Source organism: Arachis stenosperma, chromosome 5, assembly GCF_014773155.1.
Source record: "Arachis stenosperma cultivar V10309 chromosome 5, arast.V10309.gnm1.PFL2, whole genome shotgun sequence".
Classification (NCBI taxonomy): domain Eukaryota; kingdom Viridiplantae; phylum Streptophyta; class Magnoliopsida; order Fabales; family Fabaceae; genus Arachis; species Arachis stenosperma.
The window spans coordinates 128,511,393-128,521,728 of NC_080381.1; positions in this window are offsets into that span (position 1 = coordinate 128,511,393).

The following is a 10,336-nucleotide window of genomic DNA, read 5'->3' on the forward strand; positions in this document are numbered from 1 at the left end:
TATATAGCTACTTATATATTCTCAAAGAAGCCAAAATGTTATTAGTATAAAAATGAAATTGATAAAAAAAAATAAAATAAAAGCAATGCGCTTGGCTTGATATGTTGCTTAATGTAATGATCATTTCCTATTATATTTAGAATAAAAGAATAGTATTTAACTAAACTTATATCTACCTCTCGACTTTTGGTGCGTACTATTAGGTGGTGTGAAAAAAAAAATATTTTTTATTTCTAGCTAAAACAACAATCACCACTTGGCCATCTTGAGGCGTAGCATGACCCCAACTCATGTACAAAAGAAGTGTTCAATTATATTTTATTCATTATTTTATAATTTTTAATATAATAATATAATGTGATTATGAAATTATATATATATATATATATATATATATATATATATATATATATATATATATAATTTGATTACTTTTCCGTTTCGGTCCTATAGGATATGAAGAAGCAAGTGTCGTATAAAGTATGCATAATGGCTCTTCTGCTTCCTTTTTTTTTTTGGTAATAATAATAATATAAAATTTAGAAAGGATAATGAATACATAACTTTTCTTGTCTGCTGAAAACAGCGACGATTCCAAACAACAGTTGTAATGCACAACTGAAAGATTACCGTATCTTCGTAATATGCAATAAAAAAGATAATTTTAAAAATTTATTTTGTACTTAAGTTTATTTTAAAAATAATATATAGATTAAATCTAAATATTTAAATATATTAATAAAAATAACATTTTTTATGGTATTAAAGTATTATGAGTATTTATTTGTGCCATTTAGGTTTTTTTATGTGAGAAGTACATACTCTTTCAACTTGTTCTGCTAGAATTTTTTGAAAACAAAATTTTTGTTTAGGTCAATATTTGATTTTGTCAATTCTTTTCTTTGATCCTTTTTTTATTCCATTCTTCATTCATTCTCTTTAATTCGTTATGATAGTTCTTTCATAGTAGCGGTTTGGGAATATTCGTGACAGTTCATAACCTTAAAGGGATGTGTCAATTTCACTCCTTCGAGATTGTGTTTCTATGTGAAACAAAAAACCAATCTCGTTTGGTAGAAAGTAAGTTGAGATCTTGTCATTTTACGAATTGGAGGATTGTTAGTCACGGATATAGCTAGTGGATTGGCTTTAGCATGGAAGGAGGGCACAACGGTTGATATTCTTACTGAAAAAGAGTTTTTCATAGCTGTCAAGGTAACTGATCATGTTTTGAACTATTCTTGTGGGCTGATTGGGGTACATTTAAATAGCTTGGATGGGATTCGGTCTACCTAATACACATAATTTTTCTCTTTTGTACAAGGTTTTTTAGGAAAAGTTATAATTATGGGTGATTTTAATGCTATAGTGCGCCTCGAGAAAAAGGAAGTAGGGGGTTAAAATTAGCTTCATCTATTTCTGAATTTGTGAATTTTATTGATGGTGGTGGACTGAAGGACTTGAATATGATTGGGAGAAGGTTCACCTGAACTAATAAGCGACGAGGGCAGGACCAAATCAGGGAGCCGCTTGACCGTGCACTTGCAAACGGTGAGTGAATGGATTGTTTTCCATCAGCCTCGCTGTCTCGACTCGCAGAAAATGGTTCAGATCATGCGCCTATCCTCCTTGATACAAATCCGGTTATAGAAAAATCTAATCGGAGGTTTAAGTTTCAGGAGAGATGGTGTGGTTTAAAAGAAATTCGGATAATTATCACTGCAACTTGGACAAAATGGGTGGATGGCTCAGCAATGTTTGTTTTGGCTAAAAAGTTGAAGCATTGTAGGCACCGTATTGTTCAATGGCAGCAACAAAACAAATCTAATTCGAAGAAGGACATTAATGAACTCACATCTTAACTTGAAATTTTCATAGAGGAAGGTATTACAGGGGGAGAACAGGTTGAAGCCTTGGAAAATAAACTTGAGGATGCTTACTTTAGGGACGAAAGCTATTGGAGGGAGAAATCTCGTGTAAAGTGGTTAAAAAAGGGGACAGAAATACAAGTTTCTTTCACCAATCATTCTAATCCAGAATCCGGAAAAATAAAATTTAGAAACTGAAAAAGAATGATGGTACGTATGCTACCACCCGTGAGAAAATTGCACAAGTATCTAAAACATATTTCAAGGATATCTTCACATCAATTGACCAAGCTAATCTGGCACATGCATTCGAAGATTTTGAAACTAAAGTTTCAGCAACCATGAACAGAAAATTAACTAGACCAGTCAGTTTTGCTTAGGTAAAACGTGCGGTCTTTAGTGTTCACCCCTAGAGCGCCCCTGGTGATGATGAATTTACGGCTAAATTCTTTCAATTCTACTGAAGTTTAGTAGGGGAGGATGTTTTTAAGGCTGTCCGCGATTTTTTTGTCAGTGGTAGACTACTAAAGAGTTTCAACCATACACAAATCTGTCTCATTCCTAAGATTCCTGATGCAAATGATATGGCACAGGTTAGACCCATCAGCCTTTCCTCAGTTGTGTATAAGATTATTTCTAAAGTACTAATCCATCAGCTACAGAAATTTATGACTTCGCTGATCAACCCTAATCAAAGTATCTTCATTAAGGGTAGATTGATTTCAAACAATGTCATGGTCGCTCATGAATATATGCACTATCTAAAGACAAAGAAGAGGAGCCCATCGAGTGAAATGGCTGTTAAATTGGATATGAGCAAAGCCTATAATCGTGTTGAGCGGCATTTTCTTTGGTTCATTTTGGAGAAGTTGGGATTTGAATCTAGGTGGATTGGTTGGATACAAGAGGTGGTGATTACAGTTTCTTACTCTGTTGTTGTCGAAGGTCAACCTTTTGGTTTTTTTAAATCAAATAGAGGTATCCGTCAAGGAGATCCTCTATCTCTAAAACTTTTTCTTTTCTGTGCAGAAGGATTATCCTTTTTGCTAAATAAGGCAGAGCAAAACGATCTCATTGAAGGTATTCAGATCAACCGAAGATGTCCTATTGTTAATCATTTATTATTTGCAGATGACTCAATCTTTTTTTACAAAGCGTTAGAAAATAATTGTGAAAATATTCTCAATCTTCTTCATTCATATGAGGAGTTCAGTGGCTAAAAAGTTAATTTGCATAAATCAGCTCTATTCTTTAGTAATAATACTCCTTCCGCTACTCGATTACTACTGGCTCGGAAATTAGAAATTAATCATATTAGTGCACATGATGAATATTTGGGTCTTCCATCTACAGTTCAAAAATAAAAAAAGGGCCACCTTCAGAGAAATCAAGGACAAGGTGAGGAAGCGAGTTCAAGGGTGGAAAAGAAAACTTCTCTTTTCTGCAGGCAGGCATGTTCTAATCAAAGTTATTGGGGAAGCTATTCCAATTTATTTATTATCATGTTTCCATCTTCTTGACACTTTAATTAGGGAGATTCACAACATACTCTCCCAATTTTGATAGGGTAAAAAAAGTACAGAGCAAAAATTGGCATGAGTTTGTTAGGATACTATGACAAGACCAAAATTGGAAGGTGGACTAGGTTTTAAGGACCTAGAGACTCAGAATTTGGCGCTATTAGCAAAACAATGTTGAAAAGTTGTCTCTTAGCCACAATCACTCCTAGCTAGACTCCTCAAAGGTAAATATTTTCAATACAGTTCTCTAATGAATGCAGAGATCGGAACAGTACCTTCGTGGGGGTGGCGTAGCATATTGAAAGGGCGTAAGATTGTTGACAAGGGGTTGGTTTGGCGAGTTGGTGATGGATCTAGTATCCAAATTTTCAGTGATCCTTGGCTTGCTCCTCCACATCCTTATGTTGTTTCTTCATTTGAAACTTCCAATCTACAAAATCAACCACTATTGATGGTCAAAGACTTAATATTTTCTAATGGTCAGTAGAATCAAACTCTAATGAGAAGTATTTTTTCTGAAGGCACTAGTCAGCGTGTGCTAGCAACAACAATTGGAGGTGGAAAAGATAAAATTTATTGGGCTTTTAATAAAAATAGTTTGTATGAAGTAAGTACTGGGTACCGTGTGGCTTATGCGTTCTTGCATCCTCCAATTGAATTTTGCCCAGAGATTATGAGACAACAAAATTTGTGGCAAGAGCTGTGGAAGCTGAAAATCCCAGGAAAGATTAAGATTTTTCTCTGAAGGGGCTTCCATGAAAAGCTTCCAGTGCTGCAAAAGCTTCATCATCGCATCCCATCGATTCAACCTATTTGGCGAAGATGCCTACAATTTTCAGAAACAATCAATCATGGCATCTTCAATTGTGTAAAATCAAAGAAAATTTGGTCAAAATGGGCTTACCAGCTACTAGAAAGAGCATCAAAGACTCTGACTTCTATATTGAGTGGAACCTGAGAATGGTAGCCTTGCATACCCAACCCAATAGCTCCTCTCAGAGAATGATGATGGTGATTTTGAGTTGGTCCTTATGGAAGGCTAGGAACAGGTTCATCTTTGATAATGTATCAACTAGTGTGGAAGAGATAATGGTGTGTCGGCTTTGAAACTGCACAAAGAGCTTCAACAAATTCCCACATCCTAATTGATGAGCACTTTAATTTTTTATCTCTCTTATTAGATTATTATATAATGTTACCTCTATAGTAGAACGTTGGAAGTCCCCATTTCTTTTATTTGTCCCATATATGAACACCTGTATATTTTTTTCATTTCATGAATGAAATTATCTGACTTTGGAAAAAAAAAGGTGTTATGAGTATTCACACGGAAATCAATTCTTATTGTCAACTCTTTGACTAATAGACATATGATCTAAATTAAAAATCTCTTGCAACTCTTTTCACACCATAAAATTATTTTTCAAAAATTAATCTCATATAAATTTATGTGTGTAGAGGTAAAAAAATAAAATACTTGTGTTATTTATATTTTTTCTCTACTCTTGGCATACATATATATAATATGAAATTCGTTATTGATTTTGAATTTGAATCTCAATTTAAATTTAAATCGTATATTGTAAATTGAAATCTAAATCATTCAAATTTTATGAATCATATTATAACAATTTAAAATATAATCAGTTAGGATCTCATCCAAACTTAGAATTCAAATTTAAAAATAAAATAACTAAGGGTTAAGTGATTTTTTCGTCCCTAAAGTTTGAGATCAAAATCAAAATCGTCCCCGACCTTTAAAAAGATGATTTTTTTTAGCCTTACAAAAAATTAATTATAAAATAAAAAATTATAAAATAAAAAGGTAAACAAAAAATAAATTTTAAAATTAAAAAATAATCATTACTATCTTTTTTTTGAAAAAAAAAAAGAAAAGAGTTTCCAATTCCAAATATCATTGTCCTTTCCTTCCAACCACTTCATCTTCATTCCTTCATCTGCATCATCATCCACCACCATTCAACCTCATCTACTCACCAGTGAGGCAGTGACCCACTAAACCTCATTCACCCGCCACCATATGCACTAAGTCACCCACACCTCTACCTTCATCTTACTGTCATTCTCTCACCACCAGACGTAATCCAAACTCCTTCTTATAATCTATCAACACTATTAATAGCAATAATAAAAGAAAAGACAGAAAAGAATAACAATATTTTTTTTTCTTATCCACTACTATATTTCTTTTGCTAACAACAACACTAATAATAATTAATTTATTCATGTTCGTTCCTTTTAATTAATGGTTAAAAAAAAGAGAAATAACAAACAGAATACAAACAGGGAGTTTAGGGCTGATGAAGGGTGTAGTTGGGTGCGACAAAGAGACAGACTACCTTCGCGTGGTTGTTGACGTTGTCTTCTGCGACGAGGAGACGCCGTCAATTGCTTCATCAGAAGAAAAGGACGGCAAGGGGTCGGGAGATCAAGAGCTTTAAATATTAATAAAAGATTATAAATTTTATTAATCATATCACATTTTTTTATTAACAAATGTCATTAAATAAAATAATTTTTTATCATAAATCTTAATACAGTAATTTTTATTTAAGCATGAAATCAATAACTTTTTTGAACAATATGAACAACCACCAATTAAATCAAAACACACTACACCTTCAAATTACTCACCTAAATCTTAATATTAAAATAACCATCCGATATATCCATTATTCACATTGTTTAGTATTTTTATTATCTATCTATACTTTTCCCTAATATAAACATCAATTCTCTTAAATAGTCAATAGAGATGCCAACAACATCAACCAACGTCCTATTAGGCTGCATTCTAAGGCCCACAAAACATGAAAAAAATATCTCAATCCATTCACCTCTTTTTATTCTCATTCAGTTTTTATCTTTCATCATTTATCCACATTTTAATTCCTCTTTTTACATCTACGTGACAAATCCTAATTTCTCTCCCCACATATCCACCGACCACCTCCGATTTTTCCGTCACGACGCGCATCGTCTGTGATCACCGGGGCTCCCCCACTCGCAACGGAAACAAAAAAAATATTGAAAATAAAAGAAACATCTACAACCATTTTAAAAATTCTAAAATTTATTTTAAAAATTTAAAATCATTTTAAAAAATTGAAAATTATTTAAAAATTCACAAAACATTCGAAATATAACAAAAACAAACATCTAAATTAAAACTTAATAAAAAAGAGATATCGATAATTTTAAAAATTCAAAAACCTAACAAAACGAGATATTCAAAAAATATTGAAAAAGAACATTTAAAAATTAAGAAAAGAAACATCTAAAACGATTAAAAAAATCATTCAAACCCACCCAAAAAGAAAAAATATCCAAAACATAGGAAAAAGAAGAAACATCTAAAACTAGCCAAAACTAGTATAAAGAATCATTCGAAATTTAGAAAAAAATCCAAAATTAATTAAAAGAATCATCCAAAATAGAAGAGTTCGACGGTGGCGTATCGCGGGACGAAGTTGCAGAGGTCAAAATATGCACAAGACAGCAATAACCGCGCAGCGGGCAGGGGACGCAAGACAATAACAGCAGTGACGCAGGAGAATTGCGTGAGACAACAGCACTATCGCCAACATTCCAAGCTCAGTGTCTAGTAGCGCAGCTTCTTCTGCAGTGGCAACGCAAACGACCGGGAGGAAAGGGCGTGCACCTCGCACAAGAGCTCCCACCAGCGGCAACAGCGCACTATCGTGGCGGAGAAACCGTCGATTGAACGGCAGAGTGATGACGCGATAAGAGGGAAAGATGATGTGTTGTGAGTGTGTGTTTATACTAATGTCTAATCCTAATTATTTAAATTCAAACCAAATTTTAATTAATTTAAAATCTGATTTTTAAAATATTATTTAGAATGATATTTATGTCGGGCGAAATTTGTGTTGTTTACGTTGCATATCTTTGTCCCTGCGTAAGATACTAACTTGTTTAGAACATAGAAAAATAAATTTTCTTTTAGTAAAAACAATAAAAAATTATGTTTATTATCCATATTAAATATATTAATTTTGGTATCTTAGTTACCAAAATTTTTTAATTTAGAAATTTACACTAATAATATATGATTTTAACTTTAGATCTAATACACAAATTAATAAAATCTCGTTATTTAGTGATTCTATGGCCTTTCATATTTGAAATGGCAAAAATATCTGCACCTGCAGAGATTACCTATGACAAAAGAGTTAATGGAGATTCGCAAAATTCTCATTAGAACAGAAATTAGTAGGTGTATTCATGGCTCAGATTCAATCCGCATATCTGCGGTATTTATCTAAATCCGATCCAAAAATTGCGGATATAAATCCGATCTGCAAGGCTATCGGATCGGATCCGATCCGTACACTAATCGAATCGGATTGCGAATTTTGTGTAGGTATCCGTATATCTGAGTATCCGCAAAAAATAAAGAAATAAATAAGTAAATATTATTTTATGTTTTAGTTCAACTAATAATTATCATATATGTTGTATTATTTTAATTTATTATTTAAGAAAAGTATGTTTAATATTATTTTGGGAGTAAACATATTTAAAAGAATAGAAAAAATGAATATTAATATTTTTTAATAAAATTAAACTTTTAAAAATATTTGTGTTTTGTGGATATATCCGATATCCAATCCGATTTGATCCACAAACGCAAACTTGCGGATCGAATCAGATCGGATCCAAACTTAAAAACTGCAGATATAGGATCCGATCCGATTCGTTTCGCGTTCATTCCCTAGAAATGAGCCCCTGTGAATAAATGGAGACATGGGTGGAAATTGAGATACATGTCGTGGAAAAATTTTGCCTAAATGCCATATATATATTATTGTTTTATTTTAATTTATATATTAAAAATTTTGTATGTATATTAATTATGTTAAAATTATATTTAAATTATGTTTAATTTAATATATTTAGTTGAATTATATTAAATTTTATTATAATTGTTATTTTTTAATTTAATATTCATAAATATATGCAAATATTCACTACTCCTGCAAGGAAAACAAACGAAGACTCTTGACGAAAATAAAATAGGAATAGAAAACATTTTATTAAATGGGTTGAGAGGACACTAGATAAATCTTCGCTCCGTGTAATTTTATTGTCATCTCTGTTCATTTTTTTTTGTCAGATAAATTAGACAACTTCTAATTCTAAACATTACTCATATAATATATATCCACATAACACACTTACATACTACATAAATTCATTTAAGAGTTTATTTATTCTCTCATAAAACTTGAACCCAAATACAACTTCTTATGAGACAGCAAATACTGCCACTAACTCCAAGTCTCGGCTGCTCCCTACTCATATTGTAATGCTGATCAAGGAGACTACTCCATCTCCACATTTCTATCTCGAGTTCTGTTTGATTTAAAAAAAGATTTGCAATCCATTTGTTGAAAAACACAAGAAATTATTCGGGCTTTAAAATGAAAAAATATAAAAAAGATTTTTTTATAATAAAATTAAAAAATTTATTTTCCCAAATAAATTCTCCAAATTTTAAATTTTGAAATACAATTTTTTTTTAAGAATTTTAGCAAGTTTATCGCACCCACTAACGAACTTCACTAAGCATCTTCATAAATATTAAATTGGATAAAAAAATTTGAAAAATTAATAGTGAAAATCATTATCTATGTATTTTTGGAAAAGATGATAATAGTTGCAATGTTGAAGAAGCTTATCTGTATATTTTTATGTACTTCTATATACTGTTGGAGACGATAATAATAGTTTAAAATTTTGAGTTTTGTTCTCTGCCAATTTTTTTATAGAGGATTTGGATAAAATTCGTCGGGTACCACGAACTCTAAAATTATAGTCCATTCTGAAAAATTAAAGTCCGTTTAATTTTGTTTGGAAAATAATAATTTTTTTTTAATTTATAATAGAAAAAAAAATAAAGTTAAGAAAACAACATAAGAGTCCATTTAGCTATTCATTCCAAAGTCAAACCATTTCAAATATACAAGATTCTTCATGTGTTATCAATCACTTCTATGATAATGTAACCTAAATTTCATACTAACAACTAATAATAATTAGATTTCCACTTTTAAGGGTGTGTTTGGTAACCTCGTTTGAAGGAAAAAAGCACGTTAGAACTTCTTGAAAGCTTTTTGTTTGGCTAATTTTCTTCTCTACAAACGCAGAAGTGCTTTTGTTTCTAAACCCACGTTTACAAGAAGCAATAATTTCTAGCTTCTCCGTTGCACTAACATGCTTTTAGCTAATACCTTCAATATTTATTTTTCTTTTACCAACTTTACCCTTTATACATATTATTGCATTATTTATAGAATTTTTATTATTCCTCTCTATATGAATTCTTTTTTATTATTTTTTATTAATTTTTTATTTGACATTATATATTTTTATAGTTATAATTTTTGTGTATTATATTTATTATTATCTTTTTATAATAGAATTTATTGATCCCATTAGATAATAATAATAATAGTTAAAAATTATACTGTATTAAAAAAGAGTACTAAGAGTATTAAAAATATACTATATAAAAAATATATAAGAAAAAATATAAAAAAAATTAAACATGTATAAAAAAATAATATTATAATTTAATGTCATGTCCTTTTAAGTAATTATCTATCTAAAAGTGATTTTAATTAATATTATCCAAACAAAATTTATTTTATCAAAATCAATTTTGGTAAAGAGTTGCCAAACATAAATCATGTTGACACAAACTTACTTCTATCCAAAATCAATTCTATAAAATCACTTTTATTCAAACTCCAGTTTGACCAACCACAATCCAAACACACACTAAGTTGTATAAGAGAAATATTGGACAAACTAGTGTTTTTGTAACAGTCTCGATAGTCTCAAAAGAAACTTTTTTGAAAAAATGACAACGATTACTTTGAACCAACATAAGAAGAACCAAAA